Below are 23,123 nucleotides of genomic sequence, written 5' to 3' on the forward strand. Positions count from 1 at the left end.
TTATATGGTATCTTGCCTGTTAAAATTATCGAGATGGTGTGCAACAATTTAAAACCTTAAAACAATAAAACCTACGAACATTAAAAATAGTTACTTTTTTGATTGGGTGTTTTCAAACTGTTTGAAGCTTTTATTGTGCAATCATTTTACAATCAGCCTTCTTCAAACGTGGAATTTTACAGGAACCCAGAGGATTCTACTGTAAGATGGAGTAGCTGCACAAGGTCTTCAGATCGGTGGTGCCTCCATATGGAAGCACTCTTAGACTCAAGCAGTCCCAGTGTTGGATTGACCAGTGCTCCATGTATCCTTTGGACTACGGGTGGACAGAAGGTGGCTCTCCAGGTGTCTTGGACTTCAGCCGCTCACATTGCTGCCGTTGATAGCAATGCACATATGCTGGCAAGGGCCTCTGGAAATTGAAATCCCAACCGTCTGGGGAGTTACTGTCTTCACGCGCTAGCTCTTACCCAGATCGGGAATCCCAAATTCTCTGTGGGTGCCTCCACTCTGAATGTACGCGTGTCCTGTTCTTCATAACAGACCCTTTCACATTTCTCTACCGCTTACAACATAATCAGTGCTCCCCTCCTTATAGGAGATAGGAACTTGGGGCTTTGTTTCCAGTGGCAGAAAAATATATCTGGCTCGAAGGACGGTGTAGGTTGTGTGGCCATGTGGGCTTCACCAAATAGGTGTGTGTTTAACAGCAAGGTATGTGTCCCTTGGGGTCGTTTCTTCATCTTGGCAGAGCTTCAGAGCCCCGCAAAGGGGACAGGAGGCTCCCTGCCCATGGTTCCTTCTTGCAAGGGCCCTTCCACACTTGGATCCCAGACGAGAATCAGGGTCATTGTCACTTTGGGCCTGTACTCTCCAGCCGTAGGAATGACGAGCGGTTTCTTAGCTGCGAGGAACTAGGGCGTCAGCGCGCGCCCCCTTCTCCAAAGGCCGGCTCTCCTTCCAGGGAAGTGGCACGGAACCGTTCCCTGCATGTGGGCCGGGGTGGCGGGGAAAGATGGAGGGCCGGGAGGCCACGTGCGGAGCAAGCCTGCGGTGGCTGGGGAGGCGGCTCCCTCGGCCCCTCCAGGCGCGAGCAGAGCCCCGCGGGCCAGCGGGAGAGCTCCGGGCGCCCCGTTTCCGAAAGTGCCCAAACTCAGCGGGCGGGCGGGCAGGACCCGAGCCCCACCAGGTCATTGTTATGTCTGAGGCACGGGAGCAGCGGCGGAGTTGTAAACTCATCCCAGACAAGGACGGGGATGAGATGACTGGGGGGGGGGGAGGCGGGGGGGCGCAGAGAGCGAGCGAGAGAGCGAGCGAGCTTGAAAGTAAATAGGAAGGCTCTGGACAATGTACGGCTCCTTGCCTGCCTGCCTGCCCGCCCGCCCCTTCCCCCACTCCAGCAGCGTGTCTTATGTGGTTTACACTGCGGGGCTGGGAGGGATTTAATTGAGAGGAGTCTGCGGCTGGGACGGGTCAATGGGAGATACTTTGCCTTGGAAGTATGCGTGGAGTGGAAGACCGACTCCGTGCAGCACACAGGCACACTCTGCAGAAGTAGCCAAGGAACTGCAAATCTCGGTTTCCTTTTCTTGTCTGGAACGCCGAGGAGCTGGGATTTCCTCTCGGCCCCTCCCGCCCGGGCTGGCGCTTGCAGCTGCAACGGGGACGTTACTTTGTCTTTCTTCCGATAGATCCGGCAAGGGCGCGCTCCCCCCTCCCCCTCCCCCCCCCCGCGGCGTGCGTGTTGGAAGAACGGGGTGGCTTCTCATCTTATAACAACAGCGGAATGTAGCCGGGTTGAAATGCAGAACTCAAACTTTCCATTTTGCACGGGAAGGGGGGCGCCTCCAAAGCGTGGCCCGGCCGCGGAGCCCTCGCTTTCCCCCGCCCGAAAGCAGGCGGCGGTTCCGACTGTATCTCTTGGGCCGGGAGGAAAATGCAACTCTGCGCGAGAAGGCGCAAGCCCGGTCAGGTAAGTCCCTCCAGCCCACCGCACGGATGCGAAGCCGTATGTGAGCGAGATGGAAGCGGGGTGGGGAAAAGGGAGATTAAAAACGAGGGTAACACCCTGGCCCCCGCCCCCCCCCCAGCACATACCTCAATTGTGCAGGGAGCGCGAGAGGGTAATGGATAAATGGTTCGGATCATATTTGCCTCGGGAGACTGAATTGTGCCGCTCTCCTTCGCACACCCACCACAACCGACAACAAGAAAATCCTTTCTCGCCATCTCCACCCCGCCTTTCTCTCCGCAAACCATGGAAAAAAGGCAAGCGAGCGGCGGCAGCAATGGCGTGGAAGAAGTGGAGAAAAGAGATTAGATTTCGCTTCTCTCTCATCAATTTTCTGTTTAATGTCACTGGTCTCCATTGTGGGAGAGAGAGGCACGTCATCCGGCCATAAATTTGAGATTATAGAGCCTCCAGCTCCGTCTTGGTGCCCTAATTGAATGGATTTACTCCAAACGGGCAGGTAGGGGGACCTTGGAGCTGGAGCAAAATATTACCGACTAAATACTAAATTCATAATAGCAGCAAGAAGGACGGTGCCGCCGTCGTAAAAGCAAATCCTCAAACGCATCGGGGCGGGGGGAGGGGGAAATATATATCTGGGGTCCTCGCGCACACATGCAGAAACCATCTCCAGTTTCCACTTTATAGATGCAGGGAAAGGAAGGAAGAAAGAAGGAGCGAGGAAGGATATAGATGTGTGTATAAAGCATTCATATAAAGATAGCAGTTCACCTGTAGAGGCATTTTCCAACCCACCAGCTGGGTTTGGTTCTCTCTACTGGCCCATATTTTTATTTTTATTTTATTTTTTGCAGTGAAGTGGAATTTTTTTATACACTGTTTTGTTTCTGTGATTTGTTAAGCAGAACTTTGACCCAGGAAATCAGCGATCTGTAAGTAATTGTTTTGTCTCAATTTAATCTCAATTGTTTGTATTTGTGAAGTCTCTCACCCCTTCTTTTTCAACGCATTGTCTTCTGTATTCTTTCCCATTAATTGCCACATTAATGGTGATTTAATTCTAAAGCGAGAAAAATGTAGGTTCTCCCCACCCCACAACCACAAAACCCAGCATTTCAACTCTGGCCCATCCCTGGTTCCACTTTTAAATCTGTTCCCCATCTTGTCAGTAGAAAACCCTTTTTGCACATTCTCTTGGAAACCCTCCTCCCCAAGACAAAACTCTTTTCAAATTAAACTGGAGGGGGGATTAAAGAAGAAAAGAATCTCCCAACTCCAAAACACAATTTGTTCTGTATTTACATTTAGCAGTGTACAAAAAAAACTTCATTCATGGAGGATAAGTAAATGTATCCCCCTCCCCCAGTTAGTATGTTTAGCTAGAGTGAAATTATGTATACATAAATAACTCTCCTTTTGAACTTATTTTGTTTGAGGGAAAAGAAATCGGGCCTTTATCGAGCCTTCCTTTTAAGAAGCAAGTTGATTCCCCACTAAGGTATCACCATGCCTATCTCGAAATAGATTTGAAATTGGGCTGCTGGAGAGTTTGCCCACACAATTGAGCAGACTGCCAAGGCACAGTAATTCGTGAATGCCCCCCTTTTTTGTTACACTTTAAAAACCAAGCATGTAGATCCCCGCGTAGTACTGTTATTAATTGGGAGGGATGGGTAGGTTGCATTCCGGATTCAGTAGCGCAGGTCTGTTTTTCCACGAGCCCTCTTAAACAATCCGTCTCTGGAGCAAACCCACGGCCTCCACGCTGTATCTGAAGAAATAAGAGTAGAACTGCAGAGTTTACCGCCGTTTTCATGAAAAATTATCCTGAAAGATTTCTCTTCGAATCAAAACGTAAATCGCCCACCGTCGCCTCCTTCTGTGTACAATCAAAACTCCGATCCTAAACTGCCAGAAAGTCTTTTAAAACCCCATTGCCCGGTCGCTACAGTCCCAGTCGCCTGTGTTCTCCTCGTGGCTGTTTTTAACTCTGCCCGCCCCCCGCCCGCATCTGCTTCCCCGAGGCCTCGCTTTGTTTCCCTCTAGAAGCAGAAGCGTAATTAACAGCATAATGCAAGGAATGTTTCCTCAAAAGTAAATTCATGGGGTTCAATCAGGCTTACTCACTTGTAGGCCTGAAATTTTGACCTGGATCCCTATCCACACCCACCCAGCAAGAAACTATATATCGTTCGATTTACTTGCAAAGACTGTGCTATAAGAAGAAACGTAAATGCTCCAATGCATCCAACAAAAAATCGTCTAGAAATGTGCGTGTATATATGCAGACAAGCCCGCAGAAATATCAACTTTCTCTTTTTTCAGAAACTGTAGTAGGTTATGTGTATGTACATTTCAAAGTCTCTTGTTTCGTCCTTCCTCTCTCCCTCTCGGGTTTTTTTTAAACCAGTTCTTTCAAATCAAATTATCTCTGGACCCTGCCGCTCGAGTTGCCATCGATATCTTTGCAAATTCGGCATAGAAAGTATATTCGTGCTAGTAAAGAGATAGATTTATTTAACGATTTTTAATTAAAGGGATTGACTTTTCTGTTAACAAAAGAGGTAGTGAAAGGCCGGGAGCTCGAGGTGCTGCGGCGGCTGTTCTCGGAGGGGAGGCGACCTCACCGGGCGAGCGCTCCCTGGAAGCGCTGCCAGGGCCGCGTCCCCGCTCTTCCCCGTGGCTGCTCGCACGTCCGGGGCCTCCGTCGCGGCGTCCTCGCCTTTACGCCTCGGCTTCGTGGGGCGGCCGGGGCGCTCCTCTGCGCTCGCCCTCTGGCGCGCACAGGCCCGGCTCGCACTTCGCTGCAGTCCCGGGAACCGCGGGAGAGGATCTGTTTTGTGTTTTGCTCCGCTGACCCAGCGATCCGGCTGCGCCCCCGCCCCCCCCCCCCCCGTCTCCCTGTCCTCCCATTTATTTACTGAGTTATTTTCGAGTCCGGGGAACCAAGAGCGAGGGGCCGTTTCCTCTTCGGCCGCCCTCGCCGCTGCTGCTCAGCGCGGCTCGAGAGCAGCCTTTCCACCGCCAAGCGGGAGGGCGCGCTCGGAAAGAGGGTTGCTTCCAGTGGGGATTTTCAAACGCGGCAGGTCTTTCCTTCCCGCAAAGGCGCAGGGGCGACATCACGGCGTTCCCCGTCGAGGCGGCGAGCCTGCAAACCCCGCGCCGCCCCGGCCGCAGCTCCTTCCTCCCCCCCCAAAAGGCACACGGATCCTCTGCGCCTGCAACGTGCGGGGCCCGGGGAGCGGAGCGGAGCGGAGCGGAGCGGAGCGGAGCAGGCGGCGGCGGCGGCTTCCCCTCCCCAGACAACCCGAGGATTAGCAGGCCGGAGGAGGGCGTGGGGCAGCGCGACGAGGCAGCTGGGAAGATGGCCGGCCGAGGCGGCGCGGCGCGGCGCGGCGCGGGGGTCGCTCTCCCGCGGCGCCGTGGAAGTCGCGCCCCGGCCGCAAGGCGTGGGCAGCGGGGGCGCCCGCGCTGCCTCGAGCGGGGCTGCCGGGCAGGCGGCGGACCCTGCTCTGCGGGCTCCTGCCTTTCTTGCGCGTCTCCGGGGAACGAGCGCTTTCGCTTAAGGATGCTTCCCAGGGGCTGCCCGGGTCTAGGGCGCGAAGCTGCCGGGGACGGCGGGCGGGCGGGCGGGCGGGCGGGCGGGGGGGGGGGGCCGAGAGCGCGCGCGAGAGGAAGAGTTCCCTGGTCCCTCCTAACCTTTGTGTGGAGCAGCGGTCGAGGCCGGTGGGGCTGTTCCTTGCGCCACATGATCTCTCTCCTTGCGAAGACAGAGATGGGGATTTGTTTTGTCTGCGGAGCCGAAGCGCAGCACAAAAGGCAGCCTGAAACTGACGAGCTTCCCTGCCTTTTCTTTCCCCTTCTAGAGGAGATGGGAGCGGGGGGACTTTTTTCCCCTTCCGCTCCTTTGCAACAGGAAACTGGAAGCTCCGTTTGGGGAACAGGGGGAGGAGGTTAGAGTAAATGAAGAAATTTAAAGCAGAAGGAATCCTCCTCGATCCCTTAAGGAGGGATCGTATTGTTCCTCTCTCGCCCCTCCCTGATAATAGCAAAAATCTTTCCAAAATCCATGTTGCTGCAATATCTTTATTAGACATAAGAAAGGCCTAAGCAACATGGACTTTGGGGATCTTCTTAGGGTGCGCATGGCTTCCTTCGCCTTTTCTGTTCTATATGGGCTTTTGGTTTTCCGGGGATGAGCAGTCTTGCTTCGCTCCCCCATGCCTTCCACTTAAACAGATTGTTTTTGTTTCCTAAAAGGGGGTGCAAGGTAATGATCTGTGTGTTGATGTGACTTGAAGAAATAATAATTTTCTATCCTAAAACCTGGATGGAACTTGATTCCACCAGCATAATTGCAGACAATGCTTCATTTATTACCTGGACTGGAAGTGTGCGTGGGACGTGGGGAATTCAGAGCTTATGGATACTCTTCCCGTCGCTTGGTGTGGGGGTGGGTGGGGAGAGACGTTTACACCGGCAGAGGGGCCTGCAAACGTGCAACGCCTCTGTGGTCACAAAATGCCCCCCCGTTCTGAAATAGAAGAAACATCCACAATTAAAAAACAACCCCCCCCCAACTGAGATTTACAATTTAACATAGCAACACAATAGTTGTATTCATTGTGGGTGAAAGTGCTGGCCAGACCTTTCATCCGCAGGTGGGGAATAAAAGTGCCTCGCAATCAAAGAGAAAAAGTATTTTAAAAAAAAAAATCTTTTTCCATTAGAATCTATTGATCTTTACAAGAAGCAACGCTGGTAAGGGGTAGAGCAAAGCGCTGCCTTTCCCCACGCGCGCAGCATTCCAGCTTGTGCGCGCTCTCCACACAGACACTCCCTGGCTGCTGGTTTTTATTAAAGAGCCGTGGAGTTGAGAGCGTTAAAAGTTGCTTGGGCGGAAAGGGTGCCGGGCTTCGGAGAGCGAAACCAGCGTTGTGCTCGCAGCGGCCTCGGGAAGAGCTCTCGTCGGCCCGCGCGCTTCTGCTGGTTCTGGGCAGCGCGTCTCGAAGTCTCCCGCTCCGAGCTGGCGGGTCCGGGAGCCTCCACTGCACGCGGGAGAAGGGCGTGCGGGACGCGGCGGGGGCCGGGCCGGGCCGGGCCGGGCCGGGCCGGGCCGGGCCGGGCCGGGCCGGAGGAAAAGCCGGCGCCGGCTCCCCTCCGGCAGCCCCGGCGCCGCGGCAGCGCAGGACCCAGCGCGCTGGCCCGCAGGGCGCGGCGCGGTCCGAGGTCGGCGCCCCACGGGCTCCGTCCCCGGCGGACAGGATCCCGCCCCCTCCGCGCCCTCGGGCGGATCTCCTTGCGGGTGGGAAGAGGCTTGGGCCGCTCGGCGCGGTCTCTGTCGCGGAAGACATTCCGGGGCGGAGGGACTGGGCAGCTGGCAGGGGTGGGGGAGGAAGGCTATAAAAGGGCCTCCTTCGGGGTCCCTCCTGAGAAGGGTTTCTCGGTGCGCGGTGAGAGCTGAAGGGAGCCGCCGGACCCTCGCGCGGCCACGGGCTTCGCCTCCGCAGAAGCGGCGGGCCGGCCGGGAACGCGGAGGTCCCTGCGCGCTCACCCCGCAGGGCCCTCGCTTTACACAACAATAAAAGTACTTCAGCATCAACAGCCACATGCTCCCCTCCCCCGTTAACCCCAAAAGGAACAAGGCAGAGAGAGAAAAGCTGTTTTATCTTCCCAGCAGTGCATCCTGTCCGGCCGAGCCCACCGTAGGAAGCAAGCCGCCCGCTCCCCCTCCCCTCCCCCCCTCCCCCGCCTCGCTCGCCCTTTCTTTGTGTGTGCGTGTGTGTGCGCGCGCGCGCGCGTGTGTGCGAGCGAGCGACACGTTTCCCCTTGGTGGGTGCTCCCACTTGCCCACCCAACCAACCCGTCTTCGCCCCCATTCAGCCAAAGGGGCCCTAATGATCGCTTTTAAAAGTTCCGTTTTGCAAATCCGCTCCGATTGTGTGTGCGCTGCTGTGGCTATTATCTAAGTTATGCCTTTCTACCCAGCTGCTCACACATCCTGGCACTAATTATGTGTTTATCAAAACAGGCACCCTTTTGACATGTCACAACATGTTTGCGGGGAAGCGGTCTCTCATCCCCCCCCCCCCCCAGGACGCCCCACCCCCCACCCCTCGCCCAAATCTTGCTTGGATTGTGTTGCCTTGGCTGTGAAGAGGGGCGGCGGAGGACGCGCTGGACTCGGAAATGGCCTGTCCCCCCAGGTAGCGTGGGCCGGGAGCGCACGGAGCGCGGCGCGGGTAGGTGCATCCTGCGTGATCTCTCGCCCAGGCGCCGCGCCTCTGAGCTGCTCCGCAAAGCGGAGGGCAAGTTGCATTGTCTGTGGCGCGATTTATTTCAGTCCTTCAAACAGCAGAGCTAGCCTCTTCCCTCTCTTCCCTCCTAATCTGGCCCATTAACAATCCTCAGAAGTTCTGTGCTTTTCTCTTTTTCAATGAATATTCATCTATCTATCATCTATCTATCTCCCATTTCCAGAATGGAAAGAGAAAGAGTTGGCCATGTCTGGTATCATTTATTAAACTCGCTTTAATTCAACCCAGATGGGCTGGTTCCTTGATAACCTCACATAACAAACACATTGAATTATACTTTCAGTGTGTGAACACACTGGGATATATTTAGCTACAAATTAGAACTCTGCATTTAACAGGGCTTTAACCAAAGGTTTGGGGATCTGAGCACCCCCCACATCCCCCCAATCCCTCTCTTTGTGCAGATCTCATGAAGAACACGGCAGGGGTGGGGAATCCACATTAGATCCTCTGTTTCTATTACATACATCATACAGTGTTTAAAATAATAATAAAAGCTATATGGTCTACACCCATACATTTGCACATTTCCTTGGGATTGGAAAGCAAAACTCTTCTACAGACTTTGCATATAGACATGTAGTGTGTTAGTAATATTTTAACATTCTTGGTGGGTTATAAATGCTCATTACCTCTGAGCTACGACTGACCCCTTATTTGTTAGAAATCAGTCCTTAATATGAGCAACCCAAATGCATGCAATCTGCATTGGAAGCAACAGAAATATCACTTTAGAAATTAAAAATGTGTTGTAAACTTCTTGTGATATCAGTCTGTCTGTTACTATAAACTTTATCCATGCAGATTTATTTGATTAACCATTTTGTCCATTTCCCCTTGTTTATGCATGAAGATTCTGGTCGAGGATCCCTTCCCAGTGCAAAAATTGTCTTGCTTTTGCTGAGAAAAATACATAAATCTGCTCTTTTTTTCCCTTTGAGGGAATGTGGGTGGTAAGAGAGGAAATGGACCAATTAAATATCTTGACCTGGTTTGATAAGAAGAAAAAACAAAAGTTATCTGCTTGGATCCCATCTCTCTCTCTCTCTCTCTCTCTCTCTCTCTGGTTGATTGAGCTGTCCAAGTCATGGGACCTTCTACCCCTGCAAAATTTGCTTCAATGCACACCTTTTCTTTGCCTAAGATTCTTTCTGTTTCATTTCCCTGTTACAGAGGCAACAAGGCAACTCTTAAAAGCCCCCATAAATAATGAAACCACCTAAATTCTCCAAAATGCAACTACCTAAATCTCTCTGCCCCAATAATAATAATACATGTATTGTTACTGGGAAGGAGACTTTCTAAAAGGCGTTGACTTTTCCACTGCCTCCGCACTGGATTCAAAAAAGCTGGGGGCAGGGATTCCAAGAGGATTTCTCTTTTTTGCTGGCCCAGGTCTGTTTCTTTTTGAAGGGACTTCTCGTTGCTGCTCGGGGTGGGGAGATCAAATAAGATGACCCAGCCTAAACCCCATGTCCTGCTGGTCTTCCACGATGAGTGGTCGGTTCTACTTAGAGTGGGGGGGAACAGCCAGTGGGCCTCGATATTTGGCCCTCCACTGCAGCCACAGCCTTTGTGGGGCTTGTGGAGGATTGGCCTGGATGCAGCAAGACCTAAGAGGCAGCACCTTTCCTACAGGATCCCATTACTAAGAGCTTGTGGCAAGCGAAACTCTGAAAGGGTAAGCAGCAAAGTTGCTGTTCGTGCGCATGGAAGCCCCATGCCTTCCTCGCACTGCCACCTCTGAATAAGAGCATGGGAAGGGGAGATAAAAGAATTACAATTCTGTGGAGTTGGCTGAGTTTTATGAAGTGTGGGAGAGAGATACAAGGCATTGCTAGGATACCCCGTGGAGTGATGCTATTTTGAAATAAGGAGCAACCTTTTCGGAAGGGGGGCACTAGAAACTCCATCCTCTTCCCAGGAGCTTTCAGATGCACAGCCAAAAGGGTATATGTTCCCTAGGAGCTGCGTGTCCAAACAGACACACAGGACCAAAACTGTCCTTTTTCCCCCTAGGTCATATTCCTCTCTGGAAAATGAGCCGGGCCTATGCTTAACCCAGAGTGGGCGGTGGGGGGAAGCGGAGGAAATTCCCTGAACTGGGTCAGTAAGAGATTCATGTGTGTGAGGCTAAAGGGTTTGTTTGTTTATTTTTAACCTCTCCCCGCATCCGAGAAGGTGCGGTTCAGTGAAAGGGAGCTTTAACGCACATACCGAGAGCAAATCGGCTGCCACACTAATCAGAATTCTCCTGTCTCCCCTTTGTCTTGGTTAGAGAAGAAAAAAGGGCAGTTTTGATATGATAATTGTAACAATTATAATCTGTCTGGTAGGATAAGCAATTTGAATGCAAGGCTTGGTGGAAGTTGAGTTCAAGCCACTGGTCAAGCAAAGGGCACTCTGTGGCCCCAGTCCCAGGCACCCTGCCTTGCAGGTAGGTGCTCCTGAGCTCCCAGAGCAAACGCAGAGAGTGTCTTGCAAGGATACGAGTTCACACGATACTCTGACCTCCTCGGACTAAAACAGGCTTTCACTTAACAGACTCAGCAACCGGACCGTGGGAAACCAGCTTTCCTGGATCTGAATCCGTATCTGAATAGACATGAACCACACTGCCGTCTTTGCTCTTCTCCTGACCCTCCCCCACCACACCTCAGAGAAGGCGAAAACCCAGAAATTCTGGGGTGGCTCTGCCCCGGAGGGTTCCCTTGGAGGGGGTTGTGTGTGGTTTCTCTCTCTCTCTCTCTCTCTTCATTTTGTTAATCCTCCAGTAGTCTGTTTTTTACCAAGTAATATAAAACAGGGCATGTTCACGCGGGGCTATTGGCAGCCAAAGTGCAGCACGTGCTCGGCTCCCTTCCCCCACCCGGAGAAGGTGGGGGGCGGGGGGGGAGGTGGCTCATGGTTATAATGAGATCGGTGTTGCCTGTTTGAACAAATGCAGCTGGACAGACTGGGAGCCCACACTGGGCTGGTACTTTTCTGCTGGACCTGGAGACTAATGGCCATACTTTGCTCTGTTTTATGGTTTGGCTGGCTGGCTGGCTGGCTGGCTGGCAGGCAGGCAAGTGGGTTGGTACGTAGACATCGATCATACTTACTCATGTGCAAATTTAGGATCACCCCCATTCTTCCCTCCTTCTCTCTTCCCAACCCACCAATCAGCCTGCAATCCAGAAAACTGAAGCCGTTGGAAAGTTTGTTCAAACATACTGACTGGACAGAATCCCTGCTCTGCACCACTTCCTCCCGACTTCCCTATGAGCGTTTTGTGTTAGGAGAATTAAGAGTAATTCTTCCTAGCCAAGAAATTGTTTCTAATTTGCTCGTTGACCAAATAGCACATGGAACAATGCACTGGGCCCAAACAATTGCATTAAGCAAGGCACCCAACATACAATTACCCAAATGCAAAGATTTGCGTCTCCCAGTCCTTATTAGGCAATTATTTAGCGTGCTGTGTTAATCCATAATTTTATTTAACATACAGGGGTCCCCCACCCTTCCTCATTTTCTCTCTCTCTCTTTTCCAGATGGAAAGATATTAAATTGCAATATTTTAACACATTTCCCCAGAGTGTGAAGGTTAGCTGAGGTCTGAGAATTTTAAATGATTGCATATTCATTTGGACATGAAAAGGAGATGTTTTCATGTTGACTACTTTGAGCAAAAGGGGTGGGGGGAACAAGATCTTCCCTTTCCGTCAATGCCAGATCACTTAGATGCTGAATTTAAGGTGAAGATTGGTCTGGCAGTCTCAGCCTTTCACAAAAGTGGAAAGATACAGACTGACCTCAAGATAAACATCTACAAACGTGTGAATAGATACTGTGAACTTAGTACTGTATCAGTTATGTGGAAATAATAACCATACCTATAGGACGTTTTGAAGAGTACATAAGCAAAAAGAAGTCAGATATCTGCCCCGAGGAACTTCCAGTGTAAATTTCTAGTGAGGAAATGACTGAGTGGGGAAGCAGAAAAGAGAGCAGGATGCACCTATTTGCAGTGGGATCTGTTCCATGTCTAAGAAGTACATCTCACTGAGTTTGGTGCTAATTACTCCTGCGTAAGTATGTATAGGATCACAACCTAAGAATTACTCCTTTTCGTTGGGTAAGAAGTCCAAGCGCTGAAAGGTTTCACAGAGGTGGTGATGCATTCGAGGTAGAAAACAGGCTTGTGTTTGTTAAGGATCAGATCCCAAACATATGAATGGCATGGGAAGTCAGGCTCTCCGATGGAAAAGGAACAACACTAACGCTGCTCCGCCTGCGCCATCCTGCACTCGGCCTCCTCATCCTAAGCACACGATGGGGGAGGGGAGGAATTCCCCCGATTCCAGCGCCTCCTACTCTGGATCAGCCTTAATTTCTGCAGCCGCTTCAGGTGCACTGGATAGCAGGCCAAGCTGCGTCTTAGGCTTAAGAGCACAACATTCTGCCCAGAGACACAAAGCTGCTTTGCTTATTTTGCTTTCAATATGGTTCCTTCAGAAGGAATTCCTTCAGATTCCTTCCTCCCCCACGCGTTTCTTCTTTCTTTTTTTAAACTCACCAGGATTTTGCTGACCAAATATCACTTCTCGCAACTGCCTTCCAAAGGTGGGGCAGGGAACGCTTGGCTTTTAGACCTGGCTGTGCGAGATGAACCAAATCTCTGCAACGTGTCCTGAGATAAATGAGCTCCGTTCTCTGCGAGAGACTGGCGATGTTTACGGAGTCCCAGACCTCGCTTCCTTGCAGCTCCAGCCCACACGGGGCCTCCTTTCGAGTCAGTGCCGGTCGACACGGAGTCCCATTGCCTCAGGAGGAAGAAGGCGCCAGAGTGATCCATAGAGCGCTGACTCAGTCCTTCGGTGTCTGCCTGGACCCTTTCCATCTGCCGCCACCTCCCTCGTTTCTTAATCTTGAGCCTTGATGCTTTTAAACACCCAGACCCCACACCAGCCCCCCTCAATAAACCGAGGGCCCCCGAGATGAGGAAAGGGGTTCGCTGGTCTAATTTGCAAAAACAGATAGTGAAGGGGGGTGATCTTTCTGAACCCGACCCTACATATTTATTTCTACATGCATTATTCCCTTTCTCTTATAGAAAAAGCCTGAGAGATACTGATGTGCTTCTCCTGTTAAATTAAAAACATTTGTTAGCCCTGGACAGTTTTAAAAAAATATGGGGGAGGTACAGAGAAGCTGTAACTTCTGCTGACAACGTACTGGAGCACATCTAAAAGCTAGATGGAGTTTCCTTCCTCTCTCTCACCACCCTACTCCCGTCTCCCGGTAGCACCATTCTGTTAATGTAGAATACAAAACGATCTCTTAAAAAAATACTCCCCCCCCCATATTGTGTAAGTGAGCAGGCAGAATACGAGTGCACTGGTAATTTGCCAACAGACCTCTGGTTTATACACCAGTCCTGTCTAAAGTTATTTGCTGTAACAACTGTTTTGAAACAATAAAAGAACAACCCCTCCCCCCAAAAATCCAACCTCTATTTACGAAGTGAAGAGAGGGGAGGGGACATTTGGGGGGGAGTCAGAGGAGGGAAAGTGGGCTTTGCAGATGTACATGTCAAAAGAGGAACCTTTAACATCCTCTTCAAATTATTATTTAAAATCAACTGTGAATGAGGATAGGGGGAGACTGCTCCCCCCCCCCATATGTGTATTCATTGAGGGCACTTCCTAGCCACTTCCAAATCCTAGAATGCTCAGGATAACCAGAAATAAATTCAGAAGCTTTGCAATGGGCTTTATTTATTTTAATCAATGCAAGACGAGTTTCACAATTTCATTTCTATCAGTTTTGCTTCTTCTTTTCTACAGATGACTTATATGTTCTCAACTGCACTTATTTTCCCTTGATTTGTTAATCTGAGATTATTTTTCAAAAATTGCTATACAAGTTTTTTTAAGCCTTCCATTCTATTGGCTGATGAAGTATATTCACCTGAAAACAAAAACAAAAAAGCGCCCTTCCTCGCAGTCTGAGGTTTTGCAACCCTTGGCCTGTGCCAGTGACAAAATGCAGCGCTCGGGTCCTCCGGAGATGGAAAGGAAAGTGTCAGTCAAGTGACGCTTCGATGGCCAGGGACAATCCCCTCCGCTGGACTGGCCTTCTTCAAGAGCAATCAGTCACTTTGCATTAATTACCCTTCCATCCATTCCCCACTGCAGGGCAACTGCTGCTTTCTCGAGACCTGGCACATTCATGACAAAACACCACCTGAAAGAATGGACAGCAGCCCTCCCCTAAACAGCGCCACCCCCAAGCCCCAACTCACAACAAAGAGTTCAGAAAGAAAGAGAGACCTCGGGAGCACTTCAGATCCTGCACTTCGAAGTTTTGCAGCATTCCCCTTCTAAATAATACTACTACTTTTTAAAAAATTAAAGAAAAGTCATGGAAACAGCCCCACTCGAGTTTCATTTCCACCAACATCCAACTTTGCTAAGGAATCCTGCCAAAAACTCCTTCACAAAGGGTGCAACTCTGTGCACAATTGCCAGGAAATAGCCTCTCTAATTAAGTGGGACATACTTTTGAGGAAGTGTGCAGGATCTGGCTACATACTCACTCTCTACCCGTGCAGTGATGCAACAGACTTTGAGAGTAATCCTGAATGTAATGGGATTTACTTCTGAGTAAGCATGCATAGAGAGACACTGAAAGTTTACAGTGCTGCACCCTGCAGCCTATCGACACATGCTTATAAGTAACTTGTATGGATTTCAGTAGGACTTTCTTGTTTTTTAGGATCGCTCCCTAAAATTACAATCCTTTTATCTGTGAAGACAGAACAAATCTACCATTCCTAGCATGCCTCAGCTATGGTGGCTGGGGCATGATGAGCATTGTAGTCCTTTTTATATCTATATTTCTATAGGATTGCACCTTAAATATGCTAAATTCGAAATTCCACTGAGACAACTGGAAATTCCTTCCTTGTAGTAAAAAACCCCACTTCCTGGTGTTTAAGGCTGCGTGGCTGCCATTCTTGATTCGCTTAAGTCTTCGTCTTGTAGTCGTCGGCGTCGTCGTCCCAGCCGAACCTGTGAACCTTAAGTGTGTTTAGGATCTTGGGGTAAAGTCTTGTTCTGATGTTGCTGTCTTGAACAAACATCTTAGTGGGACGATGATAACGTCTGAACCAGGTCCTGGCCCCTTCTATATCCGCTGATACCTGAAGAGGCTGCGCCAGAAGACCGAGAGCAAACCTTGAAATCGCATTTCCCGTCTCTCCTGCTTTACTGGACGGAGAGTTAGAAGCTTTTCTTTGGACTTTAAGACAAAGGGTCAGACCTTCGAAAACAGCAAGGATCCCTTGCACAATGCCCCCAGACTAGGAGTAGGGGCAACGGGGTGAAGTGTTTCTGTCCTCAAGTGCTTCTGAACTCCTGATCCACGCAAACGGAGGTGGTGGGGTGGACCCGGCGTTTCTTGCGCTAGGGAGCCACGCTGAAGCTGCGCTAGCAATCTTCCGCTGAGATGCAGGGCGGGCAGTGGGAAAACCTCAATGAGGGCGAATGCGAGGCAGGACGGAGGGGCTCCTTTCTTCCCTCCCTCCCTCTATTCCAGAAGAGAGAGTCTAGGCACTCTCGGACAGGCCCGGACTCCCAGCAGCGACTGCAGCATTGGAAAGTTTTCCCCACATGCCTATCCGAGTGAGTAAGCTCTGAATCATCCTTCCATGAGAGGATTCGTCCGTATCCACGCACCCCGCTCTACCCTTACGTTCATTTGGCACAGTGCGCGCGCCCCGCAACCCGAATGCACGTCCGCTTTCATTTCGGCGCCCCGAGACACGGGACGGAGGGGGAGGCCAGCGCCGCGGCTCCTCGCGGCCCGCAGCGCGCTCCCTCCGCGCCGCCGCGTCCTGGCCGCGGGCCTGGGCCGAGGAGGCGCGCCGGCCGGCGGGCCGCAGGCGTCGAGGGCAAGGCGGGCGCGCCGCGATCGCGCCCGCCGGGCGAGCGCCCGCATGTGCCACGCGCGGGGTCCCCTGCGCCCTGCGAGCGCGGAGAAGCCGTCGCTAGGGCTGCTGCTGCTTCGCTCCGCGTTAAGCCTCCGTGACCCCGGATGGTGTCCAAGGGAAGGGACTGGCTGAAAGGGTGTTTGCTTTCAGTTCTTCCTTCGCTCCCCTGTCACTTTTGACAAGGGCGGCCCGAGAGCCTCGAGTTGCCTTTGAGGAAGCGCTCGCCCCACACCCTTGCCACAATAGCTCCCCTTTCAGAATCCCATTCCTAAAAAATACGCAACAAAACACCCCGTGTGTGCGGCTTTGTCTTTTCTGCTTGACATGCATTTTGTAGTCGTGGTAGATCTACCTTTCCCAGCAACCCTGATCGATATATTTCTCCCGTGGAGTAAGCAGGACCTCGTGGGTTGCAACCTTCCTCCTTGGGATTCGCTTACTGTCTTTGTGTTTGCCTGTTTGCGTGACAGCATTGTGTCTACCTGCAACCCTTTTACTGCTTGACACTTTAAATAACACAGGTTACTAACCGAAATTTAAACACATACACACGCGCGCGTACATCTTAGAGCAGACACGGTGTTCTACCACTGCCCCGTGGACTTCCAAGTTTATTTCCAATTGTGTAACTCCTTAGATTTTATACATGAGGGCAAGTTCAGTATAGCGCATTATCACCAATGTGAGAAATGCAAATTCACGTACACACCGCGTGTATACACACGCTGCTTCTCGGTTCTCCTAATTCAATTTACCCCTTCGGTTAATGAATAGCTCCATTGTAATCTAATATCTCTTACGGCTTATTTTGATTTATTCTGCATTTTCAAATCAATTACGCTCCTTTTAATTTTTTTTTAAATCAACGTAATCGCCAGTACAAGGGTAGGGGAAGAAAAACTCTTGAGTCTCCCAACCAGCGCCACTGCATCTCTGTCTGTCTCTCTCTCTCTCTCTCTCTCTCTCACACACACACACACACACACACTCGCGCACGCACACACACGCGCCGTCCAACCTCAGTCGATCACTAGCGCTGTTATGTCTCACGGTTAGCCTCGATGTATATTTCCTATTTGCAAAAGCAGGACTTTCCCCCCGGAAATATCCCGAGGCGCGCAGTTTTGTACACTGAAGAGGGACATACGTGATGGCCCTTTCCTGGTATTGGCAAGATCCTGAAACAGGCTCCAAACGCAGCAGGGCAAGATCCAGACCTTGCCTGCAAATCCGTTGGTTTGCAACTGACACCCGGACATCACGCCCAGCCCAGCCCAGCCCAGCCCAGCCATACAGGGAGCTCCATCCGCATCGCCTTTTCCCACTCGGTCTCTCGGCTCGCGGTACTGGAGCAGAGCCTCCCCCGCTGCCTTAAATGCTGCAAATGTCCCTGCCGCTGCGCTGCAGCAGGGTCCCTACTCCCCAACTCTACAAAGGGAGGAGAGGCTGGTCTTCAGCCCCCGCCTCGATCCCCCGGTGCCCGATGCACCAAACCTGCCTTGAATGAATGGCTTTGCTTTCAGATTCGCTAATAGTGACTCAGTCCGTTTCCCCTTTTCTTTGCTCCTTTTGATCCTCTCCACTCTTTGACCTTCTTTTGGCTCAAGGGACAGTAGGCTTTGCCTCGGGGGTGGGGGGTGCACTGGGGGTGTGTGCTGGAAACAGTCCCCAGCTTATCTCCTTTCATCAAACCAGCCCCGGGCCCCCTGCAAACCGCGGGGCCAGTAATTGCTTTTTTCAGGCAGCCCAGTGCGGACTGGCGAGCAGCCAATCAGCGCCTTGTTTACACTGGGTGATAGACAGCGGGCTGGGGGACTGCCAACCAATCAAGGCGGCTCCTGGAAGTGGGGAAGGGAGGGCTGGAAGAAGGGAGGTGGGGGAGAGCGCTGGAACTGAAGGCAATGGGGTTAACCTTTCCGTTGCCGGTACAAAACCGTCTGAAGAGGGCGTGTGGTGAGGTTTGTATGTGCGCATGCAGTATTCACCGGCTCAAAATAGTTTTACAGGAGAACTCTGAATACAAGTAGGAGGAAAGGTAATGATGCAGTCTATTAGGAAACAGAACAACAACCAGCTGAAAGAAGCATATATTGGTGGAAAGGGAATATCCAGAGGAATCGTGATCAAAATCTGCGGGGGGTGCGTTGGAAGAGCTCTCGTTTGAAGTTGAGCGGAGACTGGATAGAGTGGGGATAATAGAAGCGTTAGAGAGAATGGGGGGAAAGAATGACCATAAATACATAGATCTCGATATATGGTGATCCACCTGGGAGCTGACAAGTGCAGAACGCCTCGTGAGCAGGAGCCAAGATAAGGGACTTTCCTGAGCGCAAAGCAGAGGTGTAGGCAAGGCTCAACCCCGATAAATTATGTCCCGGAGTTCTTTGAAAGACTCGTCCTCGAGCACTGAGGGATCCGTGCAGGGGGCGGGGGCGGCGCTTCGGCCCTGTGCGACAGTCCAGCTCGCGCAAGTTTTTAGCGCGTGAAGGCGAGGCTCGCTGGAGAGAAAGGGCGAGAGACCAGGCAGGCGCCGTGCTAAAGCAACGCGCTCTCCGTGTCCCGAGCTCCGCAAGGTCTCCGCGGTGCTGCGGCGGCGGCGGCGCACCGTGCGGGCCGGCAAAGCGAAAGAGGCAACGCAGCGACCCGCTCACCACCCAGCTGGCGGGCGTGCGTGTGGGCTGGAGCGGCGCTCTGACAGGCTCTCTGCCTCCCCGCTCCGCAGAGCCCTTTCTTCGCCCGCCCGCCCTCCTCGCCGCGCTGCCGCGTATCCCCATTCAGCTGAGCAAAGGGAAGCTGCGCGAGGGGAGCTGCGCAACTGCGGGGACTTGAATTAGGCGCCATCGGGTTGAGTAGTAGCCCTGCTGCTCTCTGATTGGCAGCTCCCTGGCCCGGCGCCAGCCTATTGGGAAGCCTGTTTACGCAGGGAGAGTGGCACGAGCTTATTACCGTAGAGGACCGGGCGTCCAATCAGCGAGCGCGCTCGCCCTGAGTGAGTGGCACGAGCTTATTAGTATGCAGGGAGAGTTGCTTGCAGGACTGAGCTGCGAGGTTGGGGAAGCTGGAGCCCGCGACAGGGTCTTTTTTCCTTTCTGCAAGGAGCAGCAGCCAGTGCATTTACAGTGCAACAGTCAGCACAGTGCAAATACCAATAGGAATACAACAAAGTCCCACTCACTGATTTAATTGTATTGCGTTCCCTCTGTGCTAAGGAATACCCCTCCCTCCAGTAAGTAACAAAATTTATTTAGTATTTTTAACGTGCATTATTTGTTTTGAATTATTATTATTATTACTACTCTTAAAATCAAAGACACCTTCACGGTGTAACGAGATATACCTATATCTATATCTCAAAAACTATTGCTAGCAGAAATTGTTTTGATTTTGTTTTTCGTTTTAAAGGCAATTCAAACACCTAGTGATTGAAATATGTAACCATTGTATCCATTTCTCAACTTTTTTTAAAAAAATAAAAAATAAAAAAATCTTGGGGAAAGGAGATGCATTTTGTTCTAACTAGAAAAAAACCTGCGAGATATGTGCATGTTTTTTGTTTTGCCTTTGATGGTTACTATTCCATGCAAATGTCGTACCCAGCTCTGGATCGTACTGACAAAACGCCCGATTGTTCGCATATTTCTTACTGAAATTCTAGTTGTTGGGGGGTTTGTGTTGTTGCTTTAACAGAACTGTGAATAGTTGTTTGGAAGGAAAACAAAAACTGGCACTGTAAGGTTTGTTTTGTTTTGTTTTTTTAAGAAGGAATGCATGGAACCGTTTAAGTATTAAATCACAATAGGTGGTTGCAAGCAGGTTTGGAGCTTTATACCAAGCACTAAAGATGGGTCAAAAATGCCCATTAGGGATTCTGAATTACAAAGAGAATTAAAAGACTGGGGAAAGGATGCATTTTTATTTATTTCTGCACTTCTTCATTGAATGCAGATATATACTGCTTTTACACAAGGGGAAGCCTTAAGTTTTGCTCTCGCAAAAAAAGATGCCGCATTTTCTTCTTATTGTAAGGAAAGGTTTCGTTACGGTAAAATCCGTCTTGGCTTGTGTGGGTTCAGTCAGAAGGCTGGACGATGGAACGGGAAGCGTTCTTGAGACAGGGCGCTTGGGAGACACGCTTTGTTTCTCTCGGCCTTCCGCTTTCTCTCCACGTCTCCGCCTTCGTTCATCTCGGATCTTTTAAATAATAACTGTATTTTCAAACGTATCGGAGCCTTTTGGTGGCGACGCTGCTGCAATTTCAGCCTGGCCACCGTTTTTTGCTGTACTTGTTCCAAAAAAAATGAAAAACCAAGCCGGGAAAACACAAGAAGACATAAAAGAAAATATAAAATAGTCGAAGGGCGAGGGAAATGGAAGAGAAGGGAAGCAAGAAAAAGGCCAGCAAGCGTTTAGGGGAGAGCTCTTCGTGGCCTTATACGCCGATGGAGGCTGAGGGGCCTTTCTCGCCTCGGCGGCGGAAGATCCCCCGCTCGCGGCCGCTCGAGAGGCCCCTTCGCCAGCTTGGCGGAAGACCGAGCGCCGCCGCGGCTTCCTGTCCGCTGCGCCCAGCGAGGCCCGAACGCAGCGCGCCGCAGCCTCCGAAGCGCCGCCGGATCCTCCCGTCTTTCCGCCCCGAACCGCCCGAGAGAAGGCTAGATTTCCAACACACGCCGAACTCCGGGGACGAAGGGGGATTGACGAGAGAGCATAAAACCGGATTATTCCATTTCCCCCCCCGTTCTCTCTCCCTGCCCCCAATTAAAAAGGAGGAGGGGGCGTAACTCCCTGGAACCGGACCGTGCAAATGCGCAACATCCTTTTGTCCCTTTACGACGTCTGAATTCTCCGACTGATCCTACGCCTCCTGGCTCGTATCGGCGGCTCGCCTGGCTGAGGACCCGCCGTCACTCCGCCTGCCCGAGAAGAGCGAGGGGGCGCCCAGTCCGCCGCAGTGCTGACGAAGCGGCCCGGAGGCCCCGGCGCCGCAGCGCGGCCGCTGTTTACCCGGCGGGAGGAAGCCCGGCTCCAGCCCTTCCCTCCGGCTCCCGCGCCGGCCCACAGGGGCACGATCTCGCGGCGAGCCCCTCTTGCGCTGCGCGGTGGCGAGAGCTGCTCCCTGGACACGGGTATCGGCACCTTCCATGGGCCTCGCTCAAGCAGGCTTTCCAGTCGGCTGGTGCATTTCATTCCAGTCGGCGGGCACATCGTATTAAATAATAATAGTAATAATAATAGATAAAATCGGGGGTTTTCTCCAAGGAAGAAACGTGGAGGGGGTGGGGAGAGCGAAACCCTACACACGTACGCTTCCGTCCACGATGATGCATGGAACCCCAAACTTGCTGAAGCTGCTAATTTAGCTTTTGTCTTCCAGCCTTCAACTCACCCCCACCCTGCGCCCATTTTTCGCCTCCTTACTCTTTGAGATTGTTTTTGGATACGGTTGAGGGGGGAGCCCCTATTGTGAAAGACAGATACCCTTTCTAACCATTCCCCGTAAGTGCGAAGTAAAAAGTATTAGTTGTGCTCAGAGAGGGAATATAATCTCCAGAGAGGAGAATAAAGACAGAGACTCTGCTCTTTGGTATTTAGTTATTCCATTTACTCCCAATGCAAAATCAGCCCATATATTTATGCCCCCCACGCCCTCTCTCTTTCTCTCTCTCTCTCTCTATATATATATCTTATCAGCTGTGTAAATATGTAGTCACTTAATACATTATGTTTTCAGTTATAGATTAAATCAAACACCAAATAGTCCTGCACTGTTAAGAGCTGCAACCATTGAATCTGGCTGCTTAGAATGGTATTTGGTAAATTAAGAACATGTTAATTGCTGTTATGATCAAGGCATATTGAGGGGGGGTGTATGAAAAATGCTCTCTCCTGTTAAGTTAACCATGGAGTACAGTCAATACAGGGTTGCCTCTTCTTTTGGTTTGGAGATGATATGAATCCTTCAGACAATATCTGAGTTACTGGTAAGATTAGACAGGTAGAATTAACTCTAAACGTATAAGGAAGAAGGGGTATCAAGAATGTGGGTGTCCACCCCAGCCCATAGCTGAAGCATTAGGTGTCCCCCATTAATATTTCCATTGCTTTGTTTGTTGGGGAGATGCACGTTTTTCTTGTGAGAAGCTAGTGAAAGTCTTCTAGTGCGATGCTTGCTACATCTGAAGGAAGGGGGGGACCTTTTTATCCCCGCTTCTCTTCCTCTTGGCTTAATGTTACACACATTGGGCCTAAGCCAAAAACCCTTTACGTGTAAATGGAATGAATGCACAGGAAGGACCTTACATAACTGTTTTGTCTAGGAATACAGTTGTAGGATTTAAACCCCTGTCCTTGGAGGAGGAATGCTGGACTTTGCCACTAAGGTGTCTGCAGTGAAATATTTATTTCTGAGCTTGAGTAATTGAAACACAGCGAGCCCGTTACTTACCTCGGCTGGGATCTGCTCAAGGCTGCTTTTGGATCACATCGAGGCAAATCGTTCATAATCAAAGTCCGTGCTCCGGGAGCAAAGCCGGATTCGAGACCAGCCACACTTCTCTTAAAATCCCCTTACCCACCCAGGACAAGTTCGAAGGCAAGGGATCGAATCTTAATAAATCAGAGGGCTTGGAAATTCTGTCTCCCCCCCCCCACTCCCGCTCCGTATCATGAAAATAAAGAGGCATCCGTACTGAGGTTTCGTTTGCCCATATTTTAAGAGCAGGAGAGATTGACCAGCTCGGGAGAAAATCGCCTGGTGACTCCTCAAATCGAAGGGTCCAGCAGCACAACTACTACAGGCAAATAAAAAGTTAGCAATTCGAAAACAAGGCATAATTTTCGCTCCCTTCCGAGCCCCCCC

General features: G+C 51.1%; 1 long non-coding RNA gene across 1 annotated transcript; it reads left to right on the forward strand.

Annotated features, from left to right (window-relative positions):
* The first annotated feature begins 1,743 nt into the window (after positions 1–1,743).
* On the forward strand, positions 1,744–14,709 carry LOC123036915. The gene is made up of 2 exons (XR_006417230.1): positions 1,744–1,972; positions 14,472–14,709. It is a non-coding gene; the product is annotated as an uncharacterized LOC123036915 (long non-coding RNA).
* The last annotated feature ends 8,414 nt before the right edge of the window (positions 14,710–23,123 follow it).

Source organism: Varanus komodoensis, unplaced genomic scaffold (assembly GCF_004798865.1).
Source record: "Varanus komodoensis strain SLA01 unplaced genomic scaffold, ASM479886v1 scaffold84, whole genome shotgun sequence".
NCBI lineage: Eukaryota > Metazoa > Chordata > Lepidosauria > Squamata > Varanidae > Varanus > Varanus komodoensis.